Source organism: Acipenser ruthenus, chromosome 49 (genome assembly GCF_902713425.1).
Source record: "Acipenser ruthenus chromosome 49, fAciRut3.2 maternal haplotype, whole genome shotgun sequence".
NCBI classification, from domain to species: domain Eukaryota; kingdom Metazoa; phylum Chordata; class Actinopteri; order Acipenseriformes; family Acipenseridae; genus Acipenser; species Acipenser ruthenus.
In genome coordinates this window covers 7658754-7683344 of record NC_081237.1, presented here as the reverse complement: position 1 = coordinate 7683344, position 24591 = coordinate 7658754, and the positions used below count along the sequence as shown (strand labels likewise).

The window sequence follows — 24591 nt, the reverse complement described above, 5'->3', positions numbered from 1 at the left end:
ACCCAAAACCACTGAGAATACAATACAATTAAAATGACATTTAAAACAGTGACGTGATGTGAAAAAACTGACCCTTTTCAAAAGGTTTCTGCAGTATACCTTACCAAAGGAAAATGAGTGAAGAATAGCATGCAGAAAGCATAGACAAGAAAGTCACATAGAAAGTGGCTGTGGATATTTACCATGGTGAACTTCTATTTCCATTCTTGAGGAAGCTGGTAATTAATAACAGAGTGGATTGAAATTTCTTAGCACCTCTACTGCAGCCATTTGAGGCAAGCAGTGTCCTGGAAGTTAGCATTCAATCAGAAATGCATTAACAGTGTCTGTATTATACAGTGCAAGAGTTTGATTACATTTCAGATATAGCAAGAAACATGTATTATTCATATGGAAGTTCAAAGCTATTTATCAAATTGTAACGGCAGCTCTTTGCAATATTCACCACATCCTGGGGTTCAGCGGCAGGGTTTCACACGCTGCTCCACCGAGAGCAGAACCACAGTGTGCTTCTTAGCGTGCGCTGGAACGTGGCAGCCTGAGTCCTGCCGATGGATTCTTATGGGCAGGACTGCTGTCGTGTTGCACTAGTACTGAGCTTGAGTATTGGAGATTATTCTACAATGCAGAAGGCCTGCTCCGAGGAGTTCCTCGGTATCGTTTTCACTTGCCCCTGAACCAAGCTGCAAAAAAAAAAAAAAAAAAAATTGAAACATGGCATGAATCTAATTTCACAAAGCCAGATTTGAACCCAGACGAGCCAGATGGCTAGTACAGTAAGGTTGTGTTCATTTGACTCTGTCTGTAGAGCCGATTCTAGCAGAGGGATTCTCAGAAGGTTGTGCCGTTGAAATGACTACTGTTGGCCAGCAACAAGCAACCTCTCCAACTCTTCCAGTCAATGAAGCCAAAGAGCTCTCTGGAAGAGGCAGAGTGGACAATGGTGTGATGACTCTACCACCTTCCCCAAAGAGGCAAAGCAATACACCCAAACCTTCTGTATGGCACCACAGCCCTTCACATTAGAAAAAAATACTTTTGTTGCCTGAATGCAGTGGATTTTCAAGCAGAGACCAACAGTTGTGACAAGTTGCTGTAAGGATAATTAGTTGAGCCAGATTCAGGACTCCAGAGGTGAAAGGCTAATTGCATTGACTCACTAGCTGCAGCTCATAACCCTTCCACAAAGGAGCCGTTTGGAAATGCTGTGAGGGAGGCTGTAAGTTGAGACCCACAGTCCCAAAGGACAATCTGCTCTGACCTGACACAGGTAGGCATTCATGACAAGACAGCAAGTCTAGAGTTCTCACCTGAGATCTTTGCAGTAGTTACTGGGAGGCAGCAGCACAGAAAAATGACTCTCCGGCCCTCTATCCCTCACCCCCCGAACAGCTGTTAAACCAAAAGCATTCATCTTGAAAGACCTTCTTAACCTAATGAGCCAAGTATCTCTCTATTGCAGTAGTTTGTACCTTTGCAGTGTTGACATGGCCCATTTGACAGAGCCATCCTCTCTGTTTGGTTCTTTTACCTCCAGTCCAGCGCAGTGGAACATGCAAAAGCGCGATTGCCTGGCACCTGTTAACGCTCTTCTCTTAAGTAACAAGTGTCATCAGTGTTAATGACTAAATGGCGTAATCTGTTGGCAAACTTGCGGTTTGCTTCCCCAACCTATAATTAGAAACGATTTTCCTTGCAATCAGAGTGACAGATTAGGCACATCTTGTAGTAGCTAATTAGGATGGGCTTTTATCATAATATTGTGCCGGCCATGCAAGCCTTTTTAAATAACGAGTAAGGGTAAGGTCAAGCCAATCTGCTAGGTGAGAAGGGCATTTCATTTTGGATGCAGTGCACTTTCTTTTCAAAGAGAACCAGGCTGACTGTCAAACTGTATTTTCAGTAAAATGGCTACAATTACTATTGTGGGTACTACATCAAATAAAGACCCTGTGACCCATATGGCATGTTATCACTACTGGAATGAAAAGCAAGTAGGTAGAATCATTGGCAAATCAGCTGAAAAACGTCCATATGCGCTATTGGTCTCTCTCTCTTACCTTTGTATAAGCAGGCCATATGCCCATGATTTTTGGACATCCTTCCAAACTGTAATAAGCACACAGCGCTTGGGCTGCCAGTGCAAAACAACACGCTGTGATAGTCAGTTATGTGGGTCAGCACCTGGCTTAGCTGCTCTAGTATTTCTTAAGTCATTCTGTATGTAAAGGAGCCCTCGGTTTAATCACTGCCTCCTTTATCTAGGCGTTTCATTATTGAAGGAACTTACTCTACGTTCAATACCATGCTAGTTGTAAGTTTGTCAGTGCTTAATAAGTAATAATAACGTATTCATGTATGTGTTTGACGGTCTGTGATTTACGGTTGGTGTTTCGACTGTGTAATATAGAGATTATTGATAGTAAACATACGTTCTACGTTTCTACTGTTACACAAGATGAATTAAGTTAAAAAAAAAAAAAAATAGGACAAGTGACCAAAATATATATATATATGTAATCTAGTTCCACGTGCATGTGGTTCTAGTCCTTTAAGAATATATTTTCACCTCTGTCATGTGACGAGGGAGCCTTTTTCTCCTTTTCCTATTATCATGTATGTATGTATGTATTTATTTATTTATTCATTAGTTCATTTTCGGGGACGGCATGACGACTAGATTCCCCGCCCCTTTGTAGGCGTGATATCCCAGCCTACCTCATCAGGTCGAGGGGCGGGGGGAATTTGACGATGACATCACCCGGCTGCTTGCTCTCTGGCCAGCTGTGCGTTTCAGAGAGGGTTTGAGAAGCATTTCTGCAATATCACACACACAGAGCATTCAGCGCTATCGGAAAGGATTTAAACACTGTACACTCAGCGGCAGCCGCTCTTGCTGGATCTGCGGCAGGATACGCATCTATATACGGGATTAATTTTACAGGAAGATGTAAGGGTGCACAAAGCAATAATAAAAAAGCCCAGCCACTCATCATCAAAGGTAAGAAAAAAGCGTCCCCTTTTTTTTCTCCTGCCTCTGATGTGATGGCACGCTTCTGATGTGCCACTGATGCTGAATTTGCAAAGGTGCCTTTTCCTTCTGCACAGACAATCTGTAAAAGAAAAGGACAGTCTTGCAGCGAGGAATGTGGTAAATGGTTCAGTTTTTTTAAAATTATTATTTTCACGAATCAACCGAAGATCTGTAGATGCAATTTTAAATTTGAAGGCATTTGGATGCTATGAACTTAGTGCTGATATTGCAAAGATGCCGGGAGTGGAACAATGCAGGAGGTAGTGGCTGCTGGATGGGATGTGGCTGCTGTGCACACTGCGAGAAACCGTTTCTATTTGTCTTTGTTTATCGGAAAACCTCGCTCTGCACAATTGCATCAAGGTGTTCATGTGCGGATGTATGGGGTGTGCAGTCGGTCTGAGCAAGATATGCACTTGTTTCTTAATGTTTTACACACAAAATATATACATACACGCCTGCACCTGAGAAGGTACCCGTTGTAATATAGCGCTGCTGAAACTCACTTCTCAAAAAGACTGATGCATATTATTCTACAGTAGCTTCGCTATCAATGCGGCTATTGGACAATATTTGTATATATATTTGTATATATAAGAAGAAAAAAAAATCATATCAATGTATATTGTATGTTCGTGATACTGTTTTTTAAATTATTATTCATGCAGATTTATTATTATTATTATTATTATTATTATTATTATTATTATTATTATTATTATTTATAGATGTCTGTAACAATGTAACTCCTTTTTTTAGTAAACAGGAACATCTCCAATTACTAACTCCGTTCGCTTTTTCCTAGGCAGTTTTCTGTGGTTAATGTAACCTTTAGTTACTTCATTTAGGAATATGTATTTCATTACTGGTAACTATATTTTAACATGTTTTTAACATGTGGTGAGGACGCTTATAATTTACTGTATAGTGCAAAGTCAAATTAACTTGTCATGTATTATTATTATTATTATTATTATTATTATTATTATTATTATTATTATTATTATTATTATTATTATTATTAAATCACGTGCATGTTGTGTGTTAAATTGGCATTCCAGTTTTAAACACCCATTATTTAAGTGAAGACCTGGCGGATGGTGGGTTTGAATTTTAACAAATCATTGTATCTTCTTTATTTCATGAAATGATTCGATGCGTGCAAGCTGGTACGGGAAAATAAATAAATAAATACATAAAAGACTGGGCATGCCTGTCGTGACACAACAATCACACAGATTATAGTTATTATGTAGATGCAGTCTTTATTTAAACTGTGAGTAAGTACTAGCCTACAGGAGGAAACGCGGCTCAGGTTGCCACACCTCGCGTGTTATTTTGTAGGCTACATGTACATTAGGGTATCTGAGGATTCCTGTGAAATGTGTTTCCCAGGCGCCGGGCGATTTATTTATTTATTTATTTATTTATTTATTTATTTATTTATTTATTTCAGGAAAGTCTCAAATGTCGGAAACCATTCACATTTTAACATTGAGCAGTGGAGTCAGCCTGCATTGGTTGTACAAATATACATGGCGTTTTTATGAAGTTTGTAATGCCTTAGGGTACACTAATAATAATAATAATAATAATAATAATAATAATAATAATAATAATAATAATGATAATGATGATGATGATGATGATGATGATGACGATGATGATGATGAAATGGTATTTTTCGTAAATGCTGAACCTTTGGTTTTTCTTATTAAGTAAAATCCTCGCAAAGATCAGAGCAGTAAATTACTAAGTATAGCAGTGTGTGCTTTTGAGCTGATTAAATTCGGTGCCTGTAAGTGCTTATATTCGTAGAAAAATTATTCAAAGTGGTTCTCTTGACTTCCAATGCCGAGTTTAAAAACTCAGACAGGCCCAGTACCGGGTAGCGTGGAAGAGTAATGTTAATATGAAGCTGGAGTATTTAAGAGAATGGCTAATGCGATTATAGCTCTTTTTTTATGATGGTTGGAAATCGCTCTGGGGGTAGTAGTGTAATGTAATAAAGTCATAGAATGTATTAGCATTTCCCATTACACCACCGCGCTTGTAAAATATGGAATGAGAGCGTTTTGTGTATTATATTCCATGAAAGAAAACGTGTTCTTTCTGTTTGACTCGGTGCTGTGTGCTATCTGCACCACACCCCTTTAGCAAGGATCTTTAAGACACATGTCACCAACGTTAACAAGTAGCAGTGTAGACTGGCATTGCGAAACAAGCGCTGTTATAATCGAAATGTTACTGTTGTATCTTATACTTAAGAGATCTCCTGGTGCGCATTTACACCACCCGAAGATATAAACGCCATCAGGCACGGAGTATACCCGGGTTTTTGTTGTTGGTTTTATGATTAGCTGTAAGTCTGTACACCTGCAATATTGCCCGGAGCTTATCCACCACAGAAGCGCGTATGTAAAATTCGGCACAGTCTCGCGCTATCCTGCCTTAAATGTATTTAGTTAAGAAAACAGCTGCGGTAAGTGACGCGTATCTCTTATCGCTTTGAAGAAGAAATCATTACGTTGTGTCTGTGGCAGCACCTTTAGGGAATGCTAGTGCGTTTAGCATTAGTCTGCTTCCCTCATATCGCTTGTGATTTATTTCCCCTGTTTCAACAAGCACGGTGGGCGCACGCTAGGTGAAGGAATACATACTTTGTTTCATTTAAGGATACAGCCACTTCTGCAAGCGTACAGTGAGCAAAACAGCAATCATCCAACGAATGTGGTCGTGCCAGGTGCTTTGGAAGCTGCTATTAAAGCATTATAGACATAACAAATACAGAGGGTTAGGAGAAACATCTTGCAACACGTTTGTTTTTAGATGTGGTTTATCTCCCGTTGTGTATGCTGCAGTAGCAGTGCAGTATTATCGAACGGTACAGTGCAGTGTGGTATATCATTCGCCAACACTACTGTAAATTATTATTATTATTATTATTATTATTATTATTATTATTATTATTATTATTATTATTATTATTGTTGTTGTTGTTGTGATGATGATTATGTATAGGGATATTGCGTAAGGAGCCAAAATGTCTCACAATGTATCCTGTACATTCAAAAATAACAAATAGAACCAAACCTGTAAAATAAATAAATAAGTTCAACAAAGGTGCTGGCTGTTGGATGTACAAAATGGCTTGTTTGTCCTCCAAGAAGCGTTGTTCCTTTTGCTGTGGTGCTTGTTGCATGCTTATTATTACCCAAGTACTGTACATGACTGTTTCTCCCTCCCACTGAATTCAAAACTCCATGGCAACCTGGCATTCCGCTGCCATTTTACCCTCGTCACATGATCTCGCTGATAGCAGGTTTCATTCAAAAAGTTTCATTCAAAAAGGTGAATGAAAAATGTTTGCTCACTGGTTTAATACAGCATACCATGCTATTTCCCAGTGGGCAGTATTCCTGAATGTGTTTCCACTAACTGTATCATACCATTGTGATATGGAGGGGAGGGTCTTGAAATATGATTGAATAGCGGCATGGGAAATTAAAGAGGGTCATAACGTTTTTAACTGCAGGTGATATTACTGTACATAGGAAAGCAATATTGTCAAACTCAGTCCAGCGCGTACGTATGTAAAGCATGCATAGTTTCTTTAATTTTTTTTTTATTCATGTGATCTTTATTACCAGTTTAACTGTTCCTTTTGACCAGTTGTACTTTTCCAGTCTGCCCAGCTTGAGTCAGAAGAGCTGTATGGAAAGCTTGCAAACCTGTTTAAAATCTCTGTAAGCAGCGGCATGCAGGTTTTAGAAAGCGTGCGTGAAGTTTGAAGGGCAGAAAATAACAGCTTTATGCAAATCCCTGCCTTGGCAGTGTGGATGTTTAATTAGAAGCAGAGAGCTTGTTCGTTGTCACCTTCAGATATACAGTCGGTTTTGCTTTAACGTCGGCTGTGAGATTGGAGAATCTGAATTTCTAAACAGAAAAATGTCAATGTATGATGACAGTATAGTGTGAGAGAGAGAGTCTAAGCAGAAAACAGTACAAGATACCATATGGTGTTCATTGACAATACAGTGAAAATACAGTGGCAATGCAATGATGCTGTGTGGCAGTGATACATAGCATTGCTCAAAACAGCCTTGAATTTTCCATAACCTTTTTATAGCTCAGATACATTTTGTTTTCTTTTGAAAAAGGAAAGATCTAACTATCTAAATACCCGTGGGTTTCAGATATAAATTTCATCCTGATCTACACCTTGAGGAGGCACTTAAATAAATGTTGCCAACAAGATGTAACACACAACTCCAAAAAAGGTCTTGTACTGGACTGTCTCGCTGCGCAATCAATAAGGAGAGAGTGGGGAAGGAAGCTGGCTCCTGTGATAGTCAGCCAACAAATCCCCATGCTGCAGAGTTAAGAGTCTGCTTAATGCTAGCAAACGTCACGGTTGGATATCTATGTTGTTACTGTACCAAGAAAATCGACCCAGGGCCTGAGATTCAGTGCTGGGCATGTTTTTAAATAAGTAATGCCATGCAGTCACAGCTAAAGAGATTGCCCAAAGCAGTCTTTATTATTTATTTATTTATTTATTTACTTATTTATTTATTTAGCAGACGCCTTTATCCAAGGCGACTTACAGAGACTAGGGTGTGTGAACTATGCATCAGCTGCAGAGTCACTTACAATTATGTCTCACCCGAAAGACGGAGCACAAGGAGGTTAAGTGACTTGCTCAGGGTCACACAATGAGTCAGTGGCTGAGGTGGGATTTGAACCGGGGACCTACTGGTTATAAGCCCTTTTTTTAACGTTTGACTTCATATTGTTATAAGCACTTGGAAAGAATAAACACCAATTGCAATCCAAAAAACAAGCTATTTAAAAAACAAGTAAGCTATTTAAAAAACAAGTAAGCTATTTAAAAAACAAGTAAGCTATTTAAAAAACAAGTAATCTATTTAAAAGCCCCTGCATTAAATGTCTGACTTGTTTGTTCTTTTCTGAAAAAAAATCTTTCTAATCTGGAGTGACAAGTTTTGAGAAACTGTAGTCTGTGTAATAGTGAATATATAATATGTAATTCCGAGTTGTCATACGACGTATCTTTTGATAGATTTCTTTTTCACGTGATCCGTGGTCCCTTGTCTTTTCAAGAGCACCGAATCGCATCAAACAAACAAATAAAATGCAGAAATAGAATTTGCTAGATGACTGTTTTCTTGTGAACACAGTCATTCCTTTTACAGACTGAGAAATGACCGCCAGCCCTGCTGAAGAAGGGGCACCGAAGGATAATAAAAAAAAAAAAAGCCACAGCTCTTTGCGTTGATCATATCAATAGAGTCATCCGTTTGGGGGGTTGAACGGAAGTGCGGAAAGCATGTGCTGCCATCCTGCCTGCTTTGAATTAATTATGAGACCCTGCCCTGGCTCAGAGCTCACTGAGTGCTCTGCACAGTCGGCTTGTTGCTGTGTGTTATTAGGGTTCCTGCACCTGATGGCTGAAGAAGGTCCAGGCTTCTGGGCTTCTGTGTAAGCCAGCATTGTGAGAGTGCATTTTGTATCCTGTACAAAACACACCCTTTGATTCTGTCTTGTGATTACTGCGATCAACAGCTACAGAGAAGAATAGCTTGGCACCATCCATTAACAATCACTCTCCACTCTCTTTTATCCCATCTGTCTGTTTTTGTATTGGGTTTTCAGGTGATTGTAGCAAACACAATCAATCCTGCTTCCACACCGTGTACACCTGTTCGGTATATTGTTCACAGATGTGTAGTTTTTGAATGATATCTATGTTTTAGCAAACGTGACAACTGGTGCTACACTAGGTTAAAGACATCTTGGTTTGCAGGTCCTGCTTTTCAATAGCATTTATTTCACCCGAAGAGTGAAATTGTCCCCACCCCTTCGGGGTCATCTTTCCAATCAGGTGCTGACGTGTTTTGCAGCCAGTATCAAGCACCATCCCCAAGACACTGCTGAGGGAAATGACCTACAGTACAATAGGAAGTGTAAGTCTAACAACTTCATCCAAATAAGGCAGACAAACTGAAAACTTTCTATAACCTAGTGTGGCGCCAGATATATTGTTTTGAAATGAAAAGACATATTTGCTGTGACGTGTGATTCTTTTAACATTTGAGAACATTTGAGAGCTACAATATGTAGCGAACAAAAGTCTATGCCAAATACAGTTTATAGAAATATTTATCTAGCTACAACCACATTGGAAATACCAGGGGTATCTAGCACACACTTTTGTGTAAATGGACACACGGCTGAGAAATGTGTTATTTAAACCAGTGTACTGCACTATATAAAAGATGCATCTCCCTGTTGCAAGTCTGTTTTGGTCATGATGGAAAAGCCAGCAGAACTGACAGAAGTCTGATAATAAAGTATCCGGTCAGATGGCTTCCATCTCCAAAACAGCTTTTTGTCCATTCCTTGTACTGTACGATGTATAATGCATTTCACATGCATCTGTTTTTAGACTGGATTTCCAAATAGACAAGGATAGTCAATCTACCTCCCAGTTCATAGTCCCCTTTGACAGTCTTTGCTTGCCTCCTGCTCTCCCCTGAAGGTCACGTCTGCTGTTATTGCTTGCATCACAGCGCTAGTGTTTTATAGTGGGCTGTGTCAGAGCGCCTCTTAGTCTCCCAGCTAAAAGGTTCTGCAGGTTTCCTTCAGTTTAGTCTCTTGGACAGATAGACACATTAGCCTCCCTTCAATAAAAGATAAGAATGTTTGAAGTCTAAGATGCTCATCTTTGCAAGTCAGTTTCACTTTAGACACACTTTGTTCGTTAGTGGCTAAAGAAAAAAAAAATTGATTGGAATTCATAATGACATTTTAATTTCATGTTTTTTTTTTTTGCTTATCTTTTTATTGATTACTATATTGACCATTATTTTCATACCTTGTGCTGATCTTACCTGTATGAGAATAATTTTGCTGGAAAACACATTGCTATACATACCCTTATTAAATGATCTTCAATGGCAATCGAGTGGCACTACGATAGACTGCAATAGTGTGTGTGTGTATATATATATATATATATATATATAATATAATATATATGTGTATCGTACACAATATATTGGCATTCTGCTATGCAGTACCACTGTTGTGACTGATGGTGGAATTGTCTTCAAGAACGATGTTCAAGCCAAGCCTTTAAGCTGCAGTTCTACCTTTTAATGGGATTTGCACTTTATTTTATCATTCCAAACTCTATTAAAATACAAGCACACACGCTTATCTCAAATACCATTGGGCCTAATGTCCACACATAAGCGCATATACCTATCAGAACAATAAAATTGCCAGACCTGTCTTCTCTCCTCGTCCCTGGCAATTACATAGCAGTGGCTATAGGCCCATTCGTTGCACATTTAAATGGAATTGGGGAGGGGTCCTAGCCTTGAGACCGTCTTGTACATTTCATCTGGTGTAATAATAAAACACTCATACCCAACATTGATCCCTCAAACAATAATCCGTTTAGGTTCCCTGCCGCAGCAAACAGATCTGAAATTATTTATTTGAACAGTGAAAAAGCTGAGCTTTTTGAATATATAACGGCGCCGCGAGTGAGAGAGCGAGAGACAGAGAGATAGACGGAGGGTGTTGTTGTATTAAACTCGTAGTAAAAGCAGGAATGGATCAAACTGCTATGCATGGGAGTCTTATTTCCACCCTTGTATATTAAGTGCATCGTGTTGGTGACCACAGAACCCCCCCCCCGTTCCCTCTCTCCGGCAGCATTCTCATAGTAAAGAGAGTGTAGCTATTAGCGAAAGAGAACAGTTCGGAGCCGTGGATACAATTTAATTAAAATTGAACCATTTTCCCACTCTCCGCCTCTGCATGTTGAATTTGTTGTTCGTCCAGCGCCATTGATTATGGGATTTTTTTAAATTGTTTTACCTCTCATTGATTCATGAATGGATGGCTTCCTATATTAACCACAGTGGCTCTGTGTGAGTGTGCGAGTGTACTTGTCTGTGTAAGCAGGGAGCGCACTTAATAGAAATAGCTGGTGAAACAATGGAAAAAGTATAGTAGGGTTCAAATGTCTTTTTAATTCGTTACATTTCAGTTCCTTTTTATGATGAGTGCAATCATTCTTAGTGGAGGATTTTATTCTATGTATTTACATGGCTCTGAGCTTGCTTTGGGTTTGTCTGGAGAATCCTAACTGCCTGCACTGAACTCATTCAATTCAAATCATATAACAAGTCTGCTGGCCCCACCTACTCTACAAATATATATTAAAAGAGCAGGTGGGACCAAGGGGGCAAAGATCAACTGTTTCCTAGGTGATTGTCACTTTTGACCTTTTTCATATTTAGGTTGAACTAACAAGGATTGTGGGATACTGGAGGACTTATGGCAATCCTGTTTTTACTCTGCATTCGCTCCTTCACAAAAAAAAAGTTTTGTTAGGCCAATCTTTCAGTATTCTAGTGGTATGTTTTTAAAGCATATGCAGGTTTTACAGTTCAAATCAGTAAAAAAAGAAAGAAACTGGATTAAACATGGAAATCAGCCAACAGTGGTAAATCTTTGAATCTACTTCAGTAGGAAGCGCCGGGACTGTCATAAATCTTCAGGATGTGAAGGCTACCTTACTCAGGAGTGCTGTTTTTTTTTCCCCTCGGTTTTTTAAATAAAAGTTTTTTTTTCAAGCTCAACCTGAATGTCTGCTTTGTTCCAAGTCTTTTTTTTTTTCTCTCACAAATTGAGTTACTAAAGGCCGCGGCCCCCTGAATTAAATTAATGGAGTCTGTTAAAGTTTATTTATTTTTGCTGTCACTTTGTCAGCCGTAGAGAAAATTTCGAATGCAAGGTTGTCTCCCGTCCCCCCGTCCCCCCAGTTTCGAGCAAACATCAAGACCCCAGATGAAAGCTGCTTTTTCACAGTTTTCTTGAAGATGGTGATGAGGTCTTTAACTCAGGCACCGATCGTACTGCATAGCAGACTGATTCTTTAGATACTGCGCTAGCCACTGCAAACTGCTTATCTTCATGTTCATTTCACAGTCTTCTCTGAATAGATACGAAGTTCTGATTTATATGAAGTCTCCCGTGATGACAGTGACCCATAGCATATTACCTTCAGTGTAATGTACTAGGGTACCACAAGGGCAGCCACAGTGGTACAATATTACTGTATGGTATAACAATGTTATACACCAAAACACATTGTACATTGCAGTAGCATTCCATCTCAGTACAAGCCAGTGTATCAGGATCCCTGTACAATATTTATTCCAAATCCATAATGGTTCTGATAAGGCTCCTTCAAGATCTAGCACTCAAGTGTTTGTAAAATTGTATCCCAGTGATATTATGCATAGTTTCTTTTGATGTGGCATCTAGAGTTTAAGCCGAAATGCTTTCAACAGACAGAGATTGATTTCCAAGTACATGGGTGGGTCACACACCTTCTGGCTTGTTATTTTTTCCCTTTTAAAAAATCATGAAGTGCCCTGTATGTATGATTCTGTCCGATTCCGATTCTGAAACGCTGACGAGTGCAGCCACTCCAAGCATGTGATTGTCGTTCGGGATTTCTTTGGAAAGATAACAAGGAATACAGCTGAGGTGCAGTTCAAACTAGGCTAATGGCTGCCAATCCTTTCTGTCTTATTAATGTATAAAGGACTGTAGTACATGGGTATAAAAAACAAAAAAAATCGTACATTTCTTTTTGAAATTGCACTTTATTAGTGCTGTTCATCTTACATATTTAAATACAAATATGTGCAACAATATTGCACAAGCCTTGCATAGACAGTTACCCGAAAAGGTGACGTTTATTATAGGATGGCAAGCAATATCACAAAATGATATTTTATACCATAAATCTGCTAAACCTCTGAATGGTCTTGATACGTCTGTGTTTGTATCTACTGTGAGACACCAGTGTTGTCTACTCCTGGTCTGCAGGGGTAATACAGAGGTGGGAGCATTGCAGTACAGTTAACGAATCTGTCAGAGTTGAAAACCTCTAATATGTAACAAATGCATGCTCACAGAATGACATGTTACCCCCCCCCCCCCCCGCCCAGTTTCCTGACAGTGTTTACTCTGTGTAATGGAATCCTTACCCACTGCCTGCCTTTTTGATTCTCCTCTCTCTGCAAATTCTCTTTCCAACACCCTGTTGACGGCAGGGATTATAAGACTTCTTTTTTTTTTGTTTTTTACTTGTTTTATATTCTCTGGGTGAATGGAGGGATACTTATCAGAATAACTACTAACTTACATTATCAATCTAGACTGTGTATTCTGTGGAGTTTAGAAAGCGTGCTCCAGACTGACTATCAACACCTTAAAGAAATTCTCTGGCCTGGCTATTTCTGTATAACCACAAGATTATTATGAAGTTTCACTTTCAAACACCTGTACAATGACAGCCCTTTTCATATCCCTCAAGCTGTTAAAAGTAATAAACGGAGCATTTTAATTGTTGACAGCATGGGCAGTTTTTAATAGGAGTTACAGCTATGGCCAGTGTTTTGCATCACCCTATAGAATTAACAAATGTTGCTTCATAAAGTCGAATGAAACCTGCTGAATAATGGTACATTAACATATTGAATTACATACCGCTTTGTGGTTTTCCACAAAAGAAAAAGTGAGAATTTAATTTAATTTAGATTTCTAAATCTACCATGAAATGCTGTATTACTATTATGGCTTCCGGTAGACTTTTGTAATTTCTTTGATTACATAAAACATCAAAATTATGTTCATATATTTTTTTTGTGTCTGTGTGTATCTCAATACTAAAAGTCTTGGTGATGCAAAACTTTTGGCCATAGCTGTAGACATCCTTGTCTATTTGTTCAGTTGGAAGTTTTAGTGATGTCAGTCAGACTGTATTTCTGCACAGGAAGCAATACTGAGAATGAAACCCTCAAATGTTTTGTTCTTTGAAAAGTCATGTTCTATCGAGCTGATGTTGTTGTTAAACTCCGGTTCACTTCCGGAGTGCTGTGTCTGCTGCTGCACCTTGCCAGCTGTGCCTTGTCTATTCCCAGTGCAGTTAATAGAGACACCTCCCCCTTTCTGAGTCTCAGTTATGCTTTTACAACCCTTATGTCAAGTAAAACATTTCAGCACGCACAGTAACCACAGGATAGCTATTAAAAAAAAAAAAAAAAAAAACTTCTTAAAAAGAAAGCTACCAGCTAGTTGTATCCTGTATCAGGAACACCTTGAGCCATTTAAAAACTCCAGTGCAATGAAATCTGTTAATGTTTCAAAACCTTGTACAAGTAAACAACTTGACACGTTAATTAATGACTCCCTGCCTTGCTTGTGGGTTGTTCCTTAATAGTTAGTAACATGAACATTTCTCCTTTGCAGTTTACTGCCCTGGAACTAATGGTGGCTCACTGTATTTCATGTTGTTGCATTTACCAGGCAGTTATGCTAAGCTACATCTAAATGAAACATGCAGTTACACTTCAAGCTTACTTCCGTAATGGGTTCCTATCTGAGCCAGCATCATGGCAGGAGTTTAAGGTTCTTGCTCTGAAGTGCAAGTCAAAGTTTTGTGAATGGGATCCAGTATGGGGGTGATTACAGGAGGCAGTGTGGTCCAGTGGTTAAAGTCCAGAAGGTCACCGGTTCACATCCCACCTCTGCCACTGACTGACTCACTGTGTGACCCTGAGCAAGTCACTTAACCTCCTTGTGCTCCATCCTGCTGATGAGATGTTAAATCAATATCCTATTCTAAGTGACTCTGCATATAATGCACAGTTCACAGCCGACCTCTGTAAGGCACTTTGTGATGGTGGTCCACTATGAAAGGCACTATATAAAAATAAATATATTATTATTATTATTATTATTATTATTATTATTATTATTATTACTCCAAAACATAAAAAGTATGATTATTATTATTTATTTTTTTCCAGATGATAAAAATGCATCCAATACAGTGACCAGATCAGAAAAAAAACCCTCCACTTCGGACATTTCATTAAGGGGCTTGTGAGTAGTTTCTTATTGGTTTTAGAATTGCAAATGTTTTCTTCCGGACAAAAATAGCGCTACTTTTAGAGCCCTTATTCTTTTAATGGTCTGTATCCGAATTACCATCAGGGCTATATTCTCTCAATGTCTAAAGTAACAGTTATTATGAAGATAATTTACTCTACCTCTTGCAATATAAATGACATGTAATTACACAGGCATTGGTTGGTGAACACGAACACATGTAAGAATTATGTATTGATTGTGTTGCTATATTGATTTACTTTTACCTTGTATCATTCATGCCATCCCTCCGGATATTCAGTATATTGTTATAATTGGGCCCCAGTGAAAGAATACTGTGAACAGGGTGTTAAAAAAAAAAGGGATTCCTGAAAGAAAGGCCGAACATAGACTACACAAATAATGCTGAACTACAGATACACATTTTCAAAATGTTGTAAAATAATGTACATTCAAGCCCACTTCTTTTATTATTGGAATTGGGCTCCTAATATAAATTCAACAACCCAGAATTTCATATGTAATGGTACAGCAACACAGTAGCAATCTTGAAAGCCCCATCCATTCTCTCTCTCTCTCTCTCGCTCTCTCTCTCTCTCTCTCTCTCTCTCTCTCTCTCTCTCTCTCTCTCTCGCTCTCTCTCTCTCGCTCTCGCTCTCGCTCTCGCTCTCGCTCTCTCGCTCTCTCTCGCTCTCTCTCAACATGCTCCTAGTCCTAATGGGTTCAGGGTGAATTCTCAGTCATTTCAAGATTAATGTCAGCCTCACCCTCTACTGAAGGACAGTCTACAGTCAGAGCTAATACCACTTCATTGCTGGTTAATGTAGCTTTGCCCGGTACCTTTTTTTTATATATATATATAGTGAAGTCAATACGAGGGAGGAGTTCAATCAAATTATAGCTCTGCTTTATCTATTAATGCATGTCATTTCTCTGCCCCATCTCGCATGTTCATTCAAACCTCCAGACCAGTGGAAGAGATAAAAACGCTTGGCTTGCAATCTATTTGCATTTATTTGTATTAAAGCGCTTGTTGGTATGCGTCTTCTATAGCTGGCTCATTCTCAAAAATGATGAAGACCTCTTTCAGGCCTATAAAGCCTATAAATCATTGATGGCCTCACACACATGCGTTTGAACAAATACTGAAGTCACTGAGAATGACTGATTAGTACTTATCTCCGATTGTTTAAGAAGGAAATAGAAGCCTGAAGTGCAGAGAAAAAGGGCTTGAATGACGCTTTAGAATACTAATTGTCCTCGGAACAAAGCAAATGGAATATATTCGGAAGTAGCTAAGCTCTCTAACTTTCTATAGCATCAGTAACAGGGCTGTAAGTGGGCTGGTTTTGTCTTTTTTAATAAGCCGAGAGTGAGAAAAAACATAAAGAGGGGCGGCTGATGAAAACGAAAGGTAATTACTGTCATTGGGGGTCAAATGAAGTAATTACCAGGCAGCACCGTCCATTCTCACTGTGAGAAGAGAAAGCGCTTAGCTCTACGTTTGGACAGCGGGTTCTGGGTAAAACGACGGTACTTCATGCCTCACCATGCTACAGCCTCCTGACCTCCAGTGTTTCATTCCCCCATATTTGTCTGTTGCACAAAGCAAACAACAATGACATCTATAGTGACTTCTCCTGCTTAATGACGATATATGCATTCACAGTTTCTCGGGAAGTATAATCAGGATACCCATTACAATGCATAGCCCTGAAGAATCTTTAGCAAAACCATTGCCATGTAAGCTATTGCAACACAGTGGAACCGCATACTGTAGCACATTGGTGCTGAAACAGTAACCATGTCAAGCACAATGGATTACCAATGGATAAGGGTTCAGGCTTCTGTGATGCCCTGAGTATTGTCACTAAATCAAATTGTTGCCACCGTGGTACTCCTATACCGGTGGATACCCGTGGTTGCTGCCCTGGTTTTGCATGCCGCTTACTACCTAACCATTGTATTGCCATCGGATTTCCATTGAAAATAATTTAGTAAGGGTGTTTTTAATGTGTATAACTTTTCAGTTACATTGTGCTTGCTACAGAAAGAGAATGCTGGTTATTGAAATTCCTGGGATGCCAAGATTGTCAATTGCAATGCTGTGCCCCCACCCCCAAAATAGATTAAGAAATGGATGATGGCAAACATAGATAAGGATGATCTCTGATTCTATGTGGCTCACATTTAATACTCAGTAACAAAGCAGGAGCCCGACAGAGCTGTACGTTTTTCTGTCAGAAGTAAAGTTTTGAAAACCTGTTAATTTAATCCTTTGTGCAATACTGGTGTGCTTTTCCAGCTAGCCTCTCTTGTTCCGTAGTCCGATATAACTTCTCAGGCATTCAGTAATCTTTTTATTCTAAACAGTGCAGTGGAATGACCCAGTTAGTCCTTAACCGGTGTACTGTATGGGTTGTCATCAGTAGTTTGAACTTTAAACTTTAAACTTGTTTGCTGACTGTGTCAGTTTATAGGGAGCTATTTCAAGACGCTAAGTTTCAAACAAGTATTCCAGGGAGATCCTCGACTTCGTTTAGCACTGATTACCCAGTCTCCGCTCTTCTTCTTCATCCATTCTGATCTTGGCCTGCAGGCGTCTTGGGAACGAGCTTGTTTATAGCAAAGCCGGGATCCCTTTCCCAGCAGAGACTGAGCTGCGTTTCGACTGAACGAGGCAGTGGCACGTAACTGCTGTTAATTCATGGCTTCTTTTTCCTGTAGCAATGCATGTTCATAAAGGACCACAAGCAGACATGTAATTACATGTGTACAGTCTCTTAGAAAAACAGAACAGTGTAGGAGAGAAGTAAAATGGTATAATGCTGTTTATGCTCAAACCCGTCTTGAAAAACCTAACACACACTGTTGTGTGACTTTCTCTCCCCCATGGGTTTTCTGTAAGGAAATGAGGGACTGAAGGATATGTGTAAAAACTCCCTGTTGTCAGTTTCAATCAAGATGGGTAAGACATCAGATCTGATTTTTGATAACAGATATCTTTAAGCCTGTTATTAGCTGTTGTGTCTTTGCTACTTCTGATGTTTCACTGTATCTTATGATTCTATATGACACTTTTTATTATGCACAATTGTTTTTTTTTACTGTATATTGTAAAGCGCTTTGTGATGGTGGTCCACTATGAAAGGCGCTGTTCTGTATCCAAGACTACATTAAAATACAAGATCAAAAGCCGTAGCTCTAGCGGCCATTGTGGAGAAGAGACTTTGCTGGAGAATAGGCGAGTAATGTCAAGATATGATACATATCACGGTGCGCTCTGAATGTCATTACAAGGGGAATGTTATAGGAATTAGAAGGCATGGTGTTCATTCAGCAGTGCTAATGCATCACCCCCAGAAGATATACATCCAAGCACTCTGGTGGCCCATTGGGGTCCTTATTGACAGTGTTATGGTAGGTGTTTAAAAAAAAAAAAAAAAACTGGGGGAATTTAATACAAGACAAGTAGTATTCATTTTATCAAGGCCTTTTAATTAGTTTCATTCTTGCTCTTCATCATAAGATGCTTTTTGACCCTTTTCAATATAGATTTGTGTTGGTGTCCTTTAGTTAGTTTTAATAAGGACTGCAGTATTGGAGGCGTGCAATTCCCGATGCGTTCACAGCACTGAAATACTGACCAGCAATGGCCCTAACAAGGCAATCATTAAATCAGCAATGCTTTTTCTGCCGGTTATTGACAGCTACATGGCATTTTGACTTGAGAAATGGGCTTGCGATTGACAGATACAGCCCTTGGGAAGAAAGGAAATCTTAACATGCTGACTGGAAAATGCCTGGAGGAGGGTGGTGTGTGCAACCTGAGTCAGTCGACTCAAATAATCACAGTACCTTTTTTTTCATATATTTCTACAGTGCCAGCTTGTTATTGCACAACTCATTGAGTCACAAATTCATTGAATTCACGGTTAGTCCAATTGACAGTAAATTGTGAAAGTATTATATTTGACTATATAAGGGCCTTTCACTGATTTCAGTTTTCAGTCTTTCTTTAAAAGTCAGTTTGATCATTCTAGATGTTATTTATTTTAGTTTTCTTTCATGCAAACTGTTGTGTTTTTTAGATTTCATTTTTTTTACATGGATCCATCATGTTGCATACACATTTTCTTAGAAATGTCTTTAAAAAGGGGTTGGTAGTTCACAGCATGTTGCAATTTTATAGCAATCTAATAGAGATTTGAAATGTTCGATGGCCTGAATATTTGGGTGGCCTTTATATTGAGTGACTCTCTGACACTGCTGCCAATAGTAGCAAATCGGACGTGCAAAAAAAACCTGCCTTAATTAGGAGATAAAGTTCTGCATTGCATGTCAGTGTCTTCAGTCGCACAGTCAGATCAGCAAGACCTCCAAGAGACAGGTGCTGCTGGCAGTGGAAGAAGTGGCACTGATTGCTCAATAGGGGGCAGTCTTCCCTAGAGCCCGAGCCCAGCCAATGCAACAGTGTGGTGTTAGCATAGTGTAAGATCGAGCATGCTGTCCGTCAGTAAACCTACACTCGGGTTCTGTGATCGATCCGATTGGTCAAGCCCTGCCTCAATAAGGGGGGGCTCCAGGGCTGGTGTGAATTTCAAGCCCCTGTTGGATTGTTTTGTATGATGATAATGAGTTGGTTCACTGGTCCAGTAGCTCCTCTGTATGGTTTCTGCTCATGATAATTGCTGAGCTGTGCAGGGCTGTCAATAGGATTCCAGACCCGAATAGTCCGCCGGACTTGAGCTGGTCCAGCCTGATCAATCTGAGGCTGGTGGTTCAATTGTTGTGCAGGCAGGGATGATTAAATATGGATTTAGTCATCCTGTCTCTCCCCCCCCCCCCCCCCCCCAGCCTTCTGGGAAAAGATATAGATTTCAATCGTACTACTGCAATGTTTCAAAATACAGTATTTAACAAAATGTAATTTAGCCTAGCCTTGTACAAAAAAAAAACATACAGCAGTTGTATGTGTTTCCAGGAAGTGTATATCCCAAATGGAATGTACTGTGGTTATAAATGCATTAGGAAATAGGTATAAATGTACATCGAGAGAGAGAGAGAGAGAGAGAGAAAAGAAGACAAGACATGGCAGCATAGTAGACCCTGTTAGGTAGACTAATGTTGTTTTTACTAATTAATGCAATGGAGTCTTTAGTTAATCAGTTACTTTTCTTCATGTATTTCTAGTGATTGATGAGAATCCAGTCTGATCCTGATTCTCCTATATTCACTTATTTCTATTTAAATCTATGAATGTGTCTGGGATGTCATTTACTGCACTGCTATTAATACTTAATGATGTCATGATCTACAATTTCTTTCTATTTCAACCTTCAGGCATCAAATATAGCTGGTGCTGTGAGACGCAATATGCGTTATTCTGCTTTAAATGGGAGGAGATGGGTGGGAATTGACTGTAATATATATATGCTTTCTATTGCACTGTAGCAACAAAACAGAAGACAAAATGCCGGCTTTCAGTCATTTGCACAACAAGACTAATGGACCTATTGATATACTAGCGTGAGGCTGTCTATGAGAATGGCTCAGTTGCATTTGGAGTGACAGGAGCTTTCTCAAGTGTGGAATTGTAGTGATGAGTTCTAAGCACAGGGGGCCGGATCTATGTGCCGTAGATATAGCTTCTGCTGAAAGACGCAATCTGCATTATTCTGTCTTAAATGGGAGGGGATAGGTGGGAATAGACTGCAAAGTGTTATAGTGTATATAGATGCTATATTGTATCGATCAAAGATCTAGAGTTGATGAATAGGGGATGTGCACTATCTCTCACAATCAGTATAAGTTCTTTAATAAACACCTTAATGGTTGTGGGCTGTGATTTGCATTCGGATCTTGTTCAGACTAGGTCAACACTTTTCATTTAAGCCAATTCATTGCAAGGCTTCAATATCTCTAGATGACGTGTTCGATACCTGAACTGATGATTGTTTTATAGTGGTTGGGGGAAAAGGCTTTTTGAAATATGCCACCTTCATACATGAATGATCTGATATACCAAGGTACCCAGGCTATGCTTTCCATTGAAAATCAAGACATGCTGTGTTTGTTTTTGCTCCTTTATACCAACACTCAGTCTCCAGCAGTCTCAAGTACTGGGGACCTTTTCATTGATAAGGGCTCCACCACAACGCAATGTTCTCTACCAGGGGACTGGTCATCAATCTTCAGAGGGAAGGGATGCTTAAATATTAATGGGGAACATGATGAGTATCGCTTTGGTATTACACCCAAATTACAGGCACCTAAACACAGCCCAGCACACTCCCTAAGAAGAGATTATGAAGATCTTAATGGTGCGAAACACGGCTAGACTTTCTGATTGTAGGCTTTTTAACTGACCGACAATGAAACCGCTGTGTATAGGAAAGAGCCCTGGGACACTTCTGTTTATTTTGGGTTCACTAAACCCCATTCATGGTTCAGTTTACTGTTTTCTGTGCACTGTGATTCCCCACCTGTGCTGTCATTTGATTTGAGCTCTTCTCAGGACTCCTCAACGCAACACAAACAGCAGAAATAAAAACCTAATTAACATCCAGTGTTGCCGATCTACAATTAACTCTGGAGAATGTCTGAAAATAAACACTGAAAAAGGGGAAAGGCCTCTGAAACAATTATAATGACCTTGTCATAAAATCATAATCGCATACAGAAAGAAATATGGTTTAAATAAATAAAAAACAGCAAGGGTGTACATCCTCGAGCATTGCAGCTAACACGTGTATAATATTTATACAAAGACTATTATTAATTACAGAGCACATTTGAGGGGGTAACTATACATTATGCCTGGACCAATCTGTCGAGAAAGCCGGATAACCTGTGTGTAATCTGCAGGATTTCGTTTCTCCACAGAACATTGAAAACCACTGGCATGGCCTTCCCACATGTAATTCTCACTTATTCCAACACTGCAGCTCCGGTAATTAATAATTCAGAGGCTGCATTATCCCTGTTGCTCTCCGAAAGAAGACAGTTTTCTCAGGGCAGTGGAGTGAGCTGCCAGTGCCTTAGAGTTCTGGGGGGTGCCTGGGATCAGATAGACTGCTGTCCGGAAAAGGGGGGCGGGGGGGGTCCCACATCGGGAAATATGAATGGAAACCGAGACATTTGTTATCTCTATTCATTCATGTGGAGAATATCAATCACTGCATTCACTGGCAAACATTGTGAACAACTACTGGTGACTCGTTTCCTAAATATTCAAACTTTACAGTAGGATTTAAACCTGTTTTAAAATGTTTTAACCTTTTTTTGTAAGCCATTGGGGTGCTGTTACTTTTTAGGATCAACTACAACGTTAAGCTGGATGAGACTATGTCCATGGGAAAGCCTTAGGAAATTCTGGACACACACACTTTTGCATTCTGATATCATCTATAATAACTACACGTTGGGCAAGATAACATTTCTGACTGGCTTTGCTAGAGGGCAGGTGTTTGGTTGGCAGGTGCTTCCATATACAAATGAATGATATTTCACTAAGTGTGTTATCTGACGATGTCAGCTGCTACTGCCACTGTATCCTGTAATAAAAACTCATGTATGGGTGTATAGAGAGCTGCGGTACAGAGCTTGGGGGAAGGGGGCGGAGATAAAGAGCCGTTATTTACATGCCAGCGACAGGCAGTTTAATGAAAGATAGCGGGCTTCGTTTGATAGTACAGAGAGCCTTGTTTAGAATATTGACACAAATGGATGTATGGCAGTGAAAGGCTCTCCACTGATTCGCTTGCCTGGGATCGTGTTTTATCTGTTGGCCGCTTGATGTATGACATCTTTTTAAGGCTCGGTCGAATGCAATCACAGGCAGTTTCATTGCCGGGCTGTGAGATGCTCTCGATTGTGTGGAGTGGTGATCCTTCAGAACATATTGATCGTCCAGCATTGCGTTCCTGTTTGAAAGGGGGTGGGGGGGTAGATTGCAGCACGGGCAAAGGTCATGATATTTTCATGGCCTCGACCTCACTGTACTGCTTGTAAGGACAACTTATATCAAAGTTAGTCAGATCAGCTGTCTTGCTATCCTGACTGAAACTAGCATCAGGGAAATGCAGCTTGTATATATTGTAGGGAATGAATACCATTTGCATAACATGAGCATTAACTACTTGCTTAGTCTTGGACTGTAGCAGTGGTACTCAACTCCAGCCCTCGAGATCTATTCCAGTCCTGTTTCTTTTGCTCCAAGCATGTTCTAATGTAGTTCATTGAAGCTGTTAAATGGCAATGAACTGATTTAGGACCTGCTTGGAATAAAGACCAGGACTGGAAATGGATCTCAAGGGCCACAGTTGTGTACCACTGGACTATAGGCATTAACAGCACAGAAGGACAGCAGTATGTTCCAAGCTTCCATGGCACTGGAAAATCCAAAGAATTGGTATGAGGACCATATTACACCAACTAGTAATGCAGGAATTATATTATGCAACACACTTGAATCATACCACTTGTCTCCATTGCAACTAATAATATAGGCAGGTTGTTCATATTTGATATCTCAAGGCAATACATTAAGAAACAAACTATCAATAATATCACTTTAATTAATTTCTCCCAATCTTAATACTTAGTTGGCATCTGTTTTGAAATCCGCACATGAAAATGCATGTACAGAGGCATCACAAAGCCTCATGGAAGGGTTAAAGCCCCTGTCCTTTGCAATGTCAGTGATTTTTATTTGGCTCGTACATGGACACAGTGCATTTCTGTTCTGTATTATTGGATATGAAAGAGCCTTTGCTACCCCTCTCCAGTTTCAAGAGTGCTGAGGTGAGGGGTCAGGGTTCAGATGTCAACTACAGGGCTGCCCTAGGGACTCATTTATACAGTATCATTGTGAAATACCGTAGTAACTTGTATCTGCATAATGCATTTAGCACACTGTTTTAATATTATGTGTTTTGATAGACGTCAAATAGGTGATATGTTTTAATTTGGCAGACATAGGGACTTTTTTAGGAATGTCTTATTCAGTCCACCCCCGTCCCCCGTCCCTGTCCCCCTGTCCATCGTCTCCCCAAGCATGAAGGGACTGTATTACCTTAAAACCTAAATGTCTTTTGTGATTGTCTCCTTTTTGCACTAAAACAGCATCAGGTTAGTATTTCCTTGACTCCAGAAAGTCAGTAATTAAGCTATAAATGTTTAGATCTGTCTGCAAATCCCCTGTTCGGTCCCCCACACTGATAGTAACTGTTTCTCCAGCAGTCTCCTATTATTTTTTCAAGGCAGACAGCTCAGTATTGCCCTTTAAACACTGTTTATTAAATTGCCCCCCTGGGTAGATAATAGAGCCCTGATCCTCCCTGCCACTTTGAGCACGCCCCTGCTATTGTTCCTGAGGAGGTGACCTCATTGTGTTGCCTGCCCCCTGGTGGGAGCAATCCCTCGGGTTAAGGACGTTGGCTCGATGCACCAGGTGAGATCCTGGAAGGTAGCTCCTTCCTGCTCTCCTTCTTAGCAACAGCTGAATTTGAGCCGTAGCACGCCAGGTATGTTGTGATGCAGTATGTTTTGAT

General features: G+C 39.8%; 1 protein-coding gene across 2 annotated transcripts in view; it reads left to right on the top strand.

Annotated features, from left to right (window-relative positions):
- The first annotated feature begins 2814 nt into the window (after nt 1–2814).
- Nucleotides 2815–24591, top strand: part of LOC117401306 (receptor-type tyrosine-protein phosphatase S) — a 152696-nt gene continuing 130919 nt past the window's right edge. The window contains exons 1-2 of one of the 2 annotated variants that reach the window (XM_059015080.1): nt 2815–3001; nt 14956–15031. The gene's annotated coding sequence lies outside the window, so the exon portion shown is untranslated. The remainder of the gene's footprint in view (nt 3002–14955; nt 15032–24591) is intronic. The other variant, XM_059015079.1, reaches the window with a different exon arrangement.